The sequence below is a fragment of the Etheostoma spectabile genome, chromosome 2 (assembly GCF_008692095.1).
Source record: "Etheostoma spectabile isolate EspeVRDwgs_2016 chromosome 2, UIUC_Espe_1.0, whole genome shotgun sequence".
Lineage (NCBI taxonomy): Eukaryota > Metazoa > Chordata > Actinopteri > Perciformes > Percidae > Etheostoma > Etheostoma spectabile.
This window is the reverse complement of record NC_045734.1, coordinates 19,677,620-19,691,981: the sequence shown is the minus strand read 5'-3', so window position 1 is coordinate 19,691,981 and position 14,362 is coordinate 19,677,620. Positions and strand designations below refer to the sequence as shown.

The window sequence follows — 14,362 nt, the reverse complement described above, 5'->3', positions numbered from 1 at the left end:
AATCATTCAAAAAAGATGGTTTGGTCTTGTGTCCGCTTAAAATAATAACATACTCACTCACAATCATGTAATAAACCAGCTCAGTGAGCATAAAATGGATTTAGTAATCAATGTGGCATAAATTCTGTTTCTGTATTGTTTGAGCTAGCACATACTGTAGACCAGTGGTACCCAAACTATTTAAAACCCTTCATAGGAATTTGTTCCACTGTGCAGTCTGATTTCAGTTCTTCTGGCTGACTCAGGTTCGATGAAAGTGCATAACGTGTTGTGTTACTATGACATATGGCTACTGGAACTGTCATGTTGTTAGCTGGCCGCATAACTTCAGATTTAACAGGGTTTTTAATAAGGGATTTTGATATGTAGCCCATGGCTCATGGGATTGTCACCTTGTTTTTCAATGTGGTGAACTGTTATTAGAAATGCAAAATAAATGAACTAAACAAATCTTGCGGAACCTTCCACTTGTCCTTAAAGGACCAAAGTTTGAGACCAGAGAAGAGTTTGATCAATTTTCTGCCAAAATATAAACACATACAGGCTTAAAAACTGGGCTTAAAGTGTTGCCAAGAGCTTAGCTCTGGAACACTGAATCAATAACAACATTACACTTCCTGTTTACATCACCTGGAGCATTATGGTAACTGTTGTTCTAAAACGTAGAGCATGACTGTCCACCAAATAGAAGGGAGACAAATAATAATACAAGTAATAAAATCCATTAATTTCAAATGTTCATCATACAGATGTAGTCCTTGGAGAAATAAAAAATACCAGATGGGTTAAATGATAAACTTCTGACGACTCAGGAGTTCAAGGAAATACACTGGTGCATTATTGAATTAAAGAATATCAATAAGACCCAACAATATTGTTTCGTCATCACTACCTTCATGATTTAGGAAACTCGTAAGGCTAGCTTTTCTTAAACCTACATGGTTATGTTTGTGCAGCTCACGTGTATGCAAATAATGTGGTATCAAAATTGATAACACATGAACTAATTGCAGCATTGAAATGACTGCTAACCCCACCCAACCGGTACGTCACGTTTTAACCAGGCACTTTGAAAAACAATTGAGCAAGAGTGATTTGACAGGCGAGGGCAGTCATTAATTTTAGGAGACATCCTGCATTGACCCTGACAGCCAATGGATGTCCACCTTCACCTCTGGGACAATCAATAATATGTTCTCCTCTGAGTCACAAAGGGGGGCCGTGGGCCCAAAAGAGCCAGGCATCAATAAAGTCATGAGGGGGCCTCTGGGTAAATGAGTTTAACTGTGATTAATGAGATGGCCTCTAAATTGGATGCTGGCATGCTATTGGCTGAGCGTCAGACAGGTAACCACAAATCACAGTGCAGGATTGTGGGTGCTCAGTCTCATCTCCTGCCCTGATAAGCCGCCGGTGACTCAATGGGGGAGATTGGAAGAACAAAACTGTGCTCTTTGAGAGAAAATAAGAGAAAGAGATGGAAACAATGAGAGCTTGAGATTTGAATGTGGCACCAAATAATAAAGCAATGCAGGAAATAAAACAATTCATATGCACACAAGCTGATGAGAGACATCCTCTCAGCTGCTTCACTTTGTCTCTTAATAACACACACACACACACACACACACACACACACACACACACACACACACACACAAACATACACTGGCAGCTGGTATGACTACTCTGGATACCAACTTCTACATTCTGCAAGTCTGTATGTATCTATGTATGTGTACACACTGTACTCACGCAAATACTACCAATGGGCTCATACGTGCAGTCAGTGTGTACCTTTGTGTGTGTGTGTGTGTGTGTGTGTGTGTGTGTGTGTGTGTGTGTGTGTGTGTCAAAATTTATCCCACCAAAAACAGAGTAAAAACTGTTGGTTTGATAGTGGAATGAGGGCACGTGTGTTACATGCGTCCATGGCTGACTGGGGTCCCTGTGTGTTTGCATGTGCTTCATCTGTGAACCTGGCCTACATGGTGTGTTGTGCGTGTTTGTGTGTGTCGATGGCGGAAATGAGAGAGTGTGAGATTGGCATGTAATTATCAGAGTGTCAGCTCAGTGATACTCTGCTGGGTCATTCATTCTCTGACTGTCATCGCTCCACACCCTCTAGGACTCCACTACACTGAGAGTAGAGTAAGTGTGTGTGTGTGCGTGCATGCGTGTGTGTGTGTGTGTGTGTGTGTGTGTGTGTGTGTGTGTGTGTGTGTGTGTGTGTGTGTGTGTGATACATGCCTACAGTCTAAAATGTGAAGTAAGGGAGAAAAAGTACAGAGATCCTCAAAAAAACATCGTCCAGCATTACTTCAAAGCTGTCTGCTTCCTCCATGCTGGGTTGAAAACTAACATTTGCTGTAGTTGCTATTAACTCGCATTAGGACTTAAAGTTGACAAAGTCTGTGAAGTCACATCACACTGAATAAGAGATGATTTAAAATCCAAAGGCAAACAAGCACCAGCATAAAATACAGATCAATTACATAATTTATTTTTCATTGAAAGCCCATATTTGTAACATTACTTATATTTGCTGAAAACTGATGATGTGGAAATATGATGTCAAAAAAAGTTATTTAACTCTAGTTTACAAATAGAGAAGAGGCTAAACTGAGTCTCGATAGATTTCAGTCATCCATGTGAAGTTCCAACATCAAGGTAGACTTGTCCTTGATTCAAGGCATGTTTTTTTAGGCCAAGAACATCCCCATAAATTGTAAAACTAAAGTGGATGAAACTGGATGTAACCCAAAACTCCCAACATTTTATACAAATGAATCCAAAAATGGCTGCCAGAATGAATACCACCTTATTAGTAGTTTGATGCAGTGCTTCTACTTCCAAGAGCTTCCATTATTACTACTCCCTTACTAAAAGCAATCATTATTGCTGTTATAATCAGGTCAAAAGGACATGCAGTCAAAATCAATGGCACTCAATGTTAGTTATGTGGTTTCATTGGTGATGTTCTGTGCCCAAAGGACAAGTTTTACTTTATTTATAAATGCTATAAGTGCATTCTCAGAAGACACACAACCCTGATATTCCTTCTCATCCTATTCTCTCAATCTCTTTGTCGTGTGTTCAGTACAGAAGTATGGTTGAAAAATATATAATTCCTGCTTTATCATGTCTGATGTCCGATATCTGAGCCTAAAAACTCAGGGAGTGATATTTACTTAATGTCTTTACTTTGAGCATGTTAATGTACTGGGAAATCAACCCATAATCTTTACCACACAAACATTCAGATTTACTTGTCAGTCATAAAGAGTGAATTTAGTGCTGCCAAAAGCCCTGAAAACATCTGATCCTGCAGTCTTTCTAGTAATAAAACCCTGTGCTATTGCTGTTCAGTGCAATTCTATGACCAAAGCACCCTTAGGAACTCAAAGGCTCGGATTGTCGATATCAAGAATGCAAGAATGTCATAGAGTTGCATTAATAATTAAAACGTATAGGGAAACATTAGATGGAATCAGCTCTTCTGTTGCTGCAGATGCTCAATAATGACAAAGTAATCACATTGAGTGTAACTGCTGAATCATGCATTAAACCCTGATGCAGATGGTCAACAAGGATGCTGGAGGAAAATTGGTTTGATGGTATTTAAATCACAAAATAAATAATTACTGTTTGTTTTCAACAGATAGCTATTAAGTGCTCAGAAAGAATGTAACACGCTTCTAATTCTGATTCACACATGTGATAGAATGGAGTAATAAGTCAATGACTCAACATAAGAAATCACCATGACTCATAGTTATGTACTTTTTATGTAACAAACAATCAAGCAGCTTGTGTGTTATCAGGCTATGTGAACCATAAAGAAGAAGTAATTGCATAAAACTGAAATCAGTTCTTTACTGTTTACTCGGAGCTTGGTCACATTATGTTTATTCACGTGTCAAACAAATGTTATTAGATCAGGGAAAGCCCCCCATCAGGCATCATGAAAAATAAATACTAAGCAATTAAGCAGAGATGAAACAAACGGCCTTTTCATAATCTATGTCACAGCAACATATCTAGTACTTCACAGCCGCTAGCAAGGCTTGTGTTTGTCTGTTTTGTCTTCAAGTAAATGCAAATGTCACTCTTTGTGAACAATCAAGCAAAAATCAATCTGAGATTTTTAAAAAAGTCTTCTTTTATACAAGCAGCAATACAATTAGAATGGCTTTGCTGACTATCTTCGTTTGCATATACTGTATGAAAAAATAATAAATCATCAACAAAAATGCTACTGTGGTTCTTGAACAATAGTGCACAACTATGTAAAAATTATTAGCAATCAGCTTTCTTTCTTATACCGTACATCATCATTTTTTAGAGCTTTTGTATTAACTGGTGTTTCAAACGTGTATTAATCACGCAAGGAAAGATTGCTGTCATGCTTGATGAACAGTAAAGCACAACTAAGTAGAAATTCCGCAAAGGAAAGAGTCAGGTATTTTACTTCATGCTCCTGTAACCTGATTTGGTTGGTCGGTATTTTAAATATGGCATTTATTCTAAATGAAACCAACATAGAGGAGTGAATACAGGCAGCTGCTATGAAATCTTTCCCCAATGGACTTGGGCAAGGCTTTCTCGCAATTTGAAACTGTGTAATAAAAATCTGATCATGTATAGGTGATCAACCTGCATTTGCTGAAAAAGGTGACATATTTTGATTGATAATCTGTATTTGTCATAGTTTCACATGTTAGTGAAACTATGACAAATACAGCCCACACTGCTGTGCAGTACTCCATCTTATGTGTTCTTGTTAAAAACAACAAAACATTTCTACTTGCGATTGATGGTGATACATGCACAAATTATCATAATTAATATAATTGATTGATCATTCTGTTGTTGTTTGCTTCATTGATTTTAAACTAAACCTAACCAAGTTGTGTTTGTGCCTAAGTCAGATCAGGAAACACACATATGTGTTGTTCTGGAGTGCATGGGCCATCAACACATTTTCTTTTTCTTTAAATGTGTCTAGGTGTAGTAGGAAAACAATCTGATCATCTTATCTGTCTCTGTTGGCTCTGTTGGAAAGTCTACATGTTTTGTTCCAGAAATAAACACCCATTGAATTAGATCACAAAATTATGTGTAGACGTAATTTGTCCGGCTGCTCTCACCTATAGGTATTAAAAAATGGCAAGGACAATCTAAGGTCTGGAGCTCCTGTACATTATTTACAAATGATCCTGCTGGTCAAGAATGAACAAAGCTTCTCCAGCTTGTCATTACAATTGATGAATGTGCCAACACATTTTCACTCACAACCCGTCAAATATGGTAGCTTAGTCAGGAGCCTTTGGCGTCACTTTTTAACACTCTGGGTATCCCATCGTCATTTTTCAATGTGCAGGGTAGTCTTTTTGAACCGACCAAACAGAACTCCTTGGCAAGGTTTAGGTAACAAAACTACTAGGTTAGATCCTACTTGGTTAAGTTCAGGAACATTTTGTAGTTTAGGAATAACTACGTAATTTGAATAACTACGCAATTTATGTTACATATGAAAGTTAACTTACATACTACTTACTACATAGCTTTTAAAAACTCAACTTAACGTTGACTTTTGGTCAGTACTTGAACACTGGTCTCTCGTGTAAAAGTCCTGTGTTTGACCCATCCACCATTCCAGAGAGTCAGTCTTAATACTCCCTCCAGTTATAGCTCTTTATGCTTCATCATCTAATAGCGTTGAGGTTGATCAGTTGCTCTGAGAGCCCGCTGTGTCCCATAAAGACGCTGAAAGGATGCCTTGTGTGTCAGTACCACACACTGAGAACCCACTGACCAAGCTGCTGTATTTGACGAGTTGCGAGTGAGAACAGGTTGAATGTGTGAAGTTGGAGAAAGGTTTTACTGTGACATACAACAGATTTTAAAAAAAAACTGCAAACAAGCAACCTTCACTGTATGGCTTCATTGCTAGTGGAAACAACTTTGAGGTGTTTTTAAAAGTGCTAGACTTGATCTTGTCAAAAGAAGGGTGTTCATTTTGAGAAAATTATCAATGAACTAACTACAACACTATAGCAATGTTAATGCTTTTGAAAGAAGCTACACACCATCTTCACAGTGGGCTCATTTGTTCGGAGTAATTATACTAAGGTATCACAGTTAATTAGACAATGTGAAGTTCAGAAAATATGGTGAATGCTCCCTGTGGTGCTACATTTCTGGCATCCACAATACATTACTGATAATTTGCCTTGGTTGCCCAGGTTGCTGAAGCATTCTGCAGACATGACAGATGATGTTGGCTGCACATAACGTGCAATACATTACAAATTCACTAGTCTTGCATTGCCAGACCTGTCTCTACAAGAAGAAGGTCTGGCTAGTCCACAGCATTCCAGAATATGAGAAAAACATGTTCTGGTTTATTGGCATGTCATTGAACCAATCTCAATCATCTTGGGCGGCACTAAGTGACAAGTTACTTAGTTTTTTTAGTCAGAACAGAAAACTGTAATTGAACAAAGTCAAACTAGTCTGTCTGGAATTACCCTTCAGACATCTGAGGAGGCATTAACCATAGTACTCATTAATCGTCCAGAGTTTAGAATTCAAACACAAAGAAAGCGGAAGGTGACAGACATCCAGCCGAAAATGATGGACATCCAGGCGGAACAATCCCATAAATTAAATGTTGTGGCTATAGACTACAAATTCACTAAAGAAACACAGAGAAAATTGATACATACTGGACAGCAACAATTCTCAGCAGCAGTATTATTAATATATATCCTACATCATTCTTTGACTGCACAGAAATACTGTATCTCCTGTATTCCACATACACACACACACACAAACACACATATACACACACACACACACTCACACACATACAGAAGAAGCCAGTAATACTTGCAAAAAATTGTTGTTGCTGTTTGCATTCATTTAAACAAGAAGTATAAAGGTTGCCATTGATTCTGTTAGTAAAAGCTGTGGGCTGCAACTTGAGACCTGTTTTTTTAAAGTATTAACATTTTGGCAAACTGGCACCATTAAAAATATGACAAATTAGCTCTTAGCCGTTCCTATTTGCAAAGTACCCATGGGTGCACAGACAACTATTACTGGAATACTTTGATACTGAAGGCAAGTTCGGAGTTATAAGGAAGTGTAAGTTACACTTAATCCAAAAATATGGTTATCGTGTCTGTGTGTTTGACTGAGTTATGACCCAGAGAGCGAGTTCTATTTTTGACTAAATTGAGCAATTTCACCTCATGCAGTATCTTTGTCTCATGTCTCTTCCTCTGCACCTCCCCTTCAACTCTCCCGCACCAAGCTTTGCAAAAATCTCTGTGAATTTTTACTTCACGTTCATTTGGACAAAGGACAGTGAAAAGGCAAAATCCTGCATGGCCTTTGATATACTTGCCCAGGTCTGTCTTCCCTCTCACAAAGTATACATGGAAGGAAGGAACGGGAGTGAGAACTAGAGGGAGGGGAGTTATTACTTGAGCTACAGTATCAGCTCTGCCAGCCTCAGACCGTCCTTCTGCCTTTTTTGTTCTCTCTTCTATACTCTGTCTCTCGCTTCCCTCCATTCTTGCTCTTGTTCGGCAGCCCTCTCATCCAGGCGGTATAATCGATAGAAGAGTTCTTACTGAAGATCTTATTGATGTACTGAGACTCACTTGGCTCATCAATAGAAACAATGATCACTCGGAGAGAAGGAGATGGAGAGAGAGAAACTGAGACTCACTCTACAATCTTCTTGTTTTCTTCAGCACATCCAGTACTTGGTTTGAAAAAAAAGCTGACTTATAACTAACTGCCTACACGGCCCTGAGTTACATTTACATGCACTATTGACTGCACCAAGGCCAGTATGGAAGTTTCTAATTGGCTGCAACAGCCAGAAGAGGCAAATATAGTGCGCTCATTATGTATGTGTGACGCTGGACTAATGGGGATGATGTAGAAAGATGATGGCCATAGAGACAAATAACGTTAAGTCAGTGACAGAAATCAATTGGATAGAAATGTTGTATAATAATTAAACAGATTGATAGGTCTACCATTTACATCATAACCCCTATCCTGGTGGGCTGCATTAACCTTAAAAGGACGTTGCATTTACATTTTCAAAATTGCATTTATTAACACAGTTTTGTGATCTCTTGACCTTGTTGCAAGCTAACACATGGACAGATAAGGCTGCCCTGGGGTGCTCAGGGTTTGACATGTGTAGGGTGACCAAACATCCTCTTTTGCCCGGACATTTCCACTTTTTAAGTACTGTCCAGGGCGTCCAGGAGAGGGGTTTATAAATTCATGAAAATGTCCGGTTTTCATTGTTTTTCATGGGACCATTAAGCGTGCACTTAAATTGACTGGCGCTTTGCACACATTACCACGGTACGTTGTTGCGTGACGTTATTATTTTGTTACAGGTAGTTACATATTTTATTTTATTACATGAGTTATTTTCATACCATTGAGGCATAATAAAGCATGTTCTTTAACCTTAGAGAAGCCTGTCTAAATTCTCTGTTTTGGAAATCAAAATATGGTCACCCCAGACATGTGTAAAGGCAAAGTTGTATTCCAATTGTTCACCCGATCGATACTTGAATGAGCTGAATAATACACATTGAATGTTTAAAAAAGAGCACTTTCCCCAGTCTCCGGTATATATAAAAAAAGACAATTTACATCAATTCTCGAAGTCAAGGTGCTGTGTACCACATCACACACACACACACACACACACACACACAGACACATACACACGCACAAGCAAAAGCACAAACAAAGGCACACACACACACACACACGCACACACACATACAAACACACTCCAGATCTGGAGCTGTCACTAGCAGACTGTAAATAATAGGCAGGAGATGAAAACTTAAGCAAACAAAACCCCCGTGGTTTGTTCATGTGTGTGTGTGTGTGTCTTTGTGTATGTGTGTGCATGTGTGTGTGTGTGCGTGTGTGTGTGTGTGTGTGTGTGTGTGCATGCATGCGTGCGTGTGTGTGTGTGTGTGTGTGTGTTTCTACTTGTTTGTGTACTGTACGTCTGAATACCCTGTAAAGGCTGAGGCATTTGCCCAGTCCACTGCTCTTCCTTCCAGTCTGGCAGGCAGACCAGGGGAAGTGAAGAGATAAGTTAAAAGGAGAAGTTCCTGGAGTCGGCATACGTGCAGGATATGGTCTGATTGAGATGGACACTGACTGATTGCTATTTGGACCCCGCCTACATCAACAAGTCAGTCTCGGTCTCCACCAGGTATAGGGGTCAATTCAATCAATTTAAAATGAAAATCAATTTAAAGTGCAACCTGGAACTTATTACAATTGTGAATAATGTGCTTCAATACCACATTATACTGTGTGTGACAGTTGGAAAAGTGTAAATGATAAAGTCATGTATTTGAGTTCTGTAAACCATCATTGCAGACTGATTCTACATCCTTGTTAACCAATAATAATAATGTATAAATTTATTAATCCCGCAAGGGGAAAATACAATGTTATGCTTTCTGTTTGACAATCAATATCATACAAAAGGACTATCTCAGGAACATATTTTCAAAATGACAAGATTACTATCAAAGTTGTGCATCGAGCTGTTGGGTTGCAGACTCTGTGCCTGAGGCTGGAAACTGACTCACTGCATGATAACAATGCAGTCCCTTATGATGGAACATGAAGACATTTAATGTACAACGTTTGTAAGCAATGAGAATGAGTGTGTTTGGACAGACATGTTTTGCTATGGTAAGATAAGTATTGACAGAACAGGCAGCTGTGGTGTGTTACTGGCTAAACGCAGAACCAGGATGAGTCACTGCACCCACGGGTGCTGTGTGCTCAGAGATGGGTGAAAAACTATAATCTCCTACACACACACACACACACACACACACACACACGCACACACACATTGACATACAATTTCAGAAAAACTCTGCCATGTACACACAATAATTAATTGCTCATGCAAACATTATCAAACCTAGAAACCCTAGTGGTGCACATCATACAAATACACAAATGTGCTCCTGCAATTTAATGCAATTTAACCTCTAGTCAGTTCTTAAAGTATTTACAGTTACTGGTCCGCACTAACATACTGGCTGATGCTGGTCCATCTATAATCATTTAGTAAATACATTGACTGTTTTGTAGGGCCTGACCTGTGTTTGATTTTTTGAGGCTGAAACCAATAATGAAAATTGAGACCAACCCAAACCCCAAATCATTGGTATTTATTTATAACATTAAATAATACACATTGAGCACAACACATTTGTTTTGACAACTAACATTGCTTACATTTAATCTTAACCAAAATATATATTTTTGATTCCAGCCAGAACAAGTGAAAGATGTCCTCTGAACGCAACATCTTCCATTATTAAGAAGTGCCTTGTGTCATGGAGTCAAGTGTGCAGGTAGTGATGTGTTTCTATTCTATTATTCTATTTGTTTAAAATGAATAAAAGAAGAAGTAGGTATTCAGCAGCGACGCTTATCATGACTGAACAGACTTAGGAAAGAAGGCCCACTTCAGGAACTTGGACATCAACAACAGATACACACTATCAAAAGACATCACAGAACTGAAGAGGTGATTTGACTGACATGTGATGGAAATCAAAAAACTTTAACAACCTGTGCAGACACATAAAGCTGCTCTGACTCCTCACAATTCCCTTTCTTCATTTCCATTTCTCTCTTCCTCTGCCTCCCGCTCTCTCCAAAGGAACATATGTGTGTGAGTGTGTGTGTGTGTGTGTGTGTGTTTGTGTGTGTGTGAAAGAGTGTGTGGGAGGAGGGCCTTGCTACTAGTTTCACAGTGAGATGGTGAGAGGGACTGTAAACCAGGCCAGAGAGTGGGAGGGATGGAGGGATGGAGAGATGGTAGATGGCGATAGTAATCGAGGGACAGAGGGAGCTTTACAAGTAGGGAAATTGTAATGTAGGGAGCTCAGAAACAGAAGTTTGAGTTTGATGATTGATTTTAATATAGCCAAGCTGTACTGCATGCTTCACTTTATTCCCAACTAGCATGAAGTGTGACTGCCGTAAAGTGACTACTTTCAGTATCAAGAGATGTTATTGGGAGAGGATTGGCTTTAATTTAAAGCCATATCCTTTTTCATTACCACTGAAATAACATTTTCACAAACAAATAGATATTTTTTCATTTTACTTAATTTTTCATTTAATCCAATGTTTGACATTAGTTTGACAATGCGAAAAAAGCAACAGGGTAGTTGGATTCCATTTTCTGAGACAGAACAGGACAAGGGTTGAGTAGGATGTGATAAGCTACAGCGACAGGAAACATAGGCATGCTGAAATAGTCCAATCACATCTACCTGTGCTGCTGAGGAAAGTTTAATAAACTGGCTGTCTAAACATCTGCAATGATGACTCAAATAGCAATCTGTTCAAAAAGTAAGAAAACTAAAACATATACAACTTAACGTCCAGCCTTGGAAATTAACCTTGCTCATGCCTTTCAATAAATTTGTCTAGACAGGGATGATACGTTTTTTGGATGTGGAATATTGTTAAATACTGTTTTTTGTGACCTTTAACAAAAATCCACAAGCCCTAGTCCCATATAGGTCAAATATCACTAGCCTAACAGACTGAGATGAGTTGGAGGGGAGGGCCCCTGGCTAGTGTACTCATGGCTTAAAACAATTGCACTTCTAGTACTTTTTACAGCTTAAAGTTGGAAAAAAACACTTTAAAAGAGTGTTATATAGCTCACTCCATCTAGGCTCGGTCCTTGCAAGTTGCCAGCTGTTCTAAATAAAGCTGTTCCTTAAATAATATCAACAAAATTCACAAACAAATAAAGAGTGCTTTGTTGGATAGGAAGAATAGGACAAAATCCTGTTACCATGGTACATGTATGGAGGTTGCAATGCTCATACATTTTCATGGGAGTTATAGTTCTTTGAATGTCTTGCTTATTTTGCTAAAATCATGAAGGTTTTGTCCTCTGATAGCATGTGTTGGAGGCTAATAGATGCTCATTTATTGAAGAATATGGAAAATAAACACCAGTAAAACATTAATTCTTAATGTGCAGACTTACAGAAGCTAGTAGTTTAGCAGTTAGCCCGGAGACATCAGAGGGGAGATATACTCTAGGTTGTATTCTGTGCAGCCAGCTGATCTTGTCGGTGTTTGGAGCATCTATACTGTGAGTGGAGGTTAGTGTGGGTGTTGTTGTAGCTGAAGTGAGCAGAATATTAATCAGAATGGAGGACTGGAGACAAGACAAAGATGACGGATAGTCTTGGATTAATTACTTCATGTTTCTGCTGGATGTTTTCGTAATTCTTGTAAATGCACGCTTCAGAGCTCAAATGCACAGAAAATGCATACAAGACTTTGAGTTGTTTGTGTCTGAGTTATAAATATGTTATTTCAAATGCAAACACCCTCAACTATACTGACTGTGGCTCTTCCGAGTGACAAACAAAAGGAGCGACAGAGAGGAGAAAGAGCAAAGGAGGGAAATGAAAGTCACAATGGATAAGAGTCTAGCCCCAGAGATACCTGATTTGGGATGCATGATCATATGGCATATTAATAACAAACGCAAGGTATGTGCATGTAGTTGTGAGCATCTGTGTATGAGTCACAGATGTTAGTGTCAGATCCTCACAGTATAAAGTTAAATAATCACAATCATAGTCTCAGACGGAGAGAGGGAGAGCAAGAGAGAGAGAGAGAGAAAGCGAAAGAGAGGACTATAAAGACTAGGCTAATCCTTTGAATCTTCTGTGAAAAAAACCCTGAACAAAAATCATGGAATGTGAGATGTAAAAGTGTGTAAATCCTTTACACGTGTTTGTGTGTGTGTGTGTGTGTGTGTGCACCTGCCTCCTGTGTACATGCACCAGTCATCAGTGAGTTGGGCTGTCATTCCTTCCTTCCAAAATATTCCTTTGATCAAAGATCTTTTCTTTTTCACTTTTTTCTCAGAAACACATTAAATGGAGGACAGCAGCAAAGGGGGGAGTGAGGAATGAAGGAGAGATGGAGAGAGCAAATGAGGTGAAAATAACCGAGGGGCCGGTATGTAAGGTTTTCTACAATGGAAAGCCAATGTGTTTTTTTTTAAGTGAGCAAAAAAAAAGAAAGTAAAATACAAAAAGCGGTGAAAAACTTTTTTTATTATAAAAATATCTACAGAAATGAAATAATCAATGGCAAAGCATTGACATTACTATTAATCATGTATGTGTGTTTATGTATAATATTATGTATTGCTGTCACTTTCTATCTCATGAAATAAAGCTGTTTTCACACATGCAGGTGTTGTGACGCTGGGGTCATATTTTGCGTTGTAATGTCTCTCACCCTGCAATATTAGGTGATCTCCTATGAGTAAACAGGTAATGGAGAACAGGTGCGCACACCGGATTGGTCTAGCAGAGCTAATTGCTGTTTCCTGATTGGTTGCCTGGAGGACAGCGGCCATTTTAAAGCCCCATGGACAAGAACTTGTCTCTCTCTTCACTTTGCCATTCCCAATGTGCATCTGTAAATCAGTGTGATGTGAGTTAAAATGGTGTAAGTAATGCAACAGCCTTGCTTTGTGCTGCTAGTAGCAGTTTGGTAGGAGTGAGAAGAACTTTTTGTTTGTTACCTTTTCTCCTGTTTTTCTAATAGAAGCTTAAGTTAGAGCTTTGTCTTTTCTTTGCATTTTGTGTTGGTTTAGGAAGGTTTTAGGTTGCATCTTAAGTTGTTTTGGTTGTTGTGTTGGGACCTCATCTCTGAATAAAATAGAAACTGCTACTTTGTAATTCTTTGTTCTTTCCTTGCTTGGGAGTGGGAAGAGTGGGGCGGCAGACGTTATGTCTCAGTTACTCATAGACATTGGGACGTAACACAGGTAATTTAACACTTCTTGTTCATTGCCCAAAAGTTCAATTCATTTTAACATTGCCCCTACTTTCACATACATCCCATGGTCTCGTGAATGTAACATACCCGTACCAAGCTCTGTCATAGTAACTAGAGGTAAACGTTGAGGAGCTCAGTACCACAAACCGGCGGTTGCTAGCTGTTTGAGCCGCTACAGACCTCTGTCACAGCTCGGTTGTATCAGTGGCATTTAGTAAATGTCTTGAGCCTAAACAGAGTTCTTCAACACCAGCGTTGGTGCTCCACATGGTGGTTCACTGATCTGAAAATCATTTCGGTGAAGATTACAGTTGGACAAGGTCCCATGACATGGTGCTCCCTGGATGCTTTTGTATAGGCCTTAGTGGTCCCCCAATACTGTATCCGAAGTTTCTTTCCCAAAATTTAGCCTTGGTGCAGAATTACAGCCACTAGA

At 39.0% G+C, this 14,362-nt stretch overlaps 1 protein-coding gene across 1 annotated transcript in view; it reads right to left on the bottom strand.

The window, feature by feature from the left end:
• LOC116698496 (zeta-sarcoglycan) overlaps nt 1-14,362 on the bottom strand; it is a 372,560-nt gene that overhangs the window by 332,376 nt on the left and 25,822 nt on the right. The window lies entirely within an intron of this gene.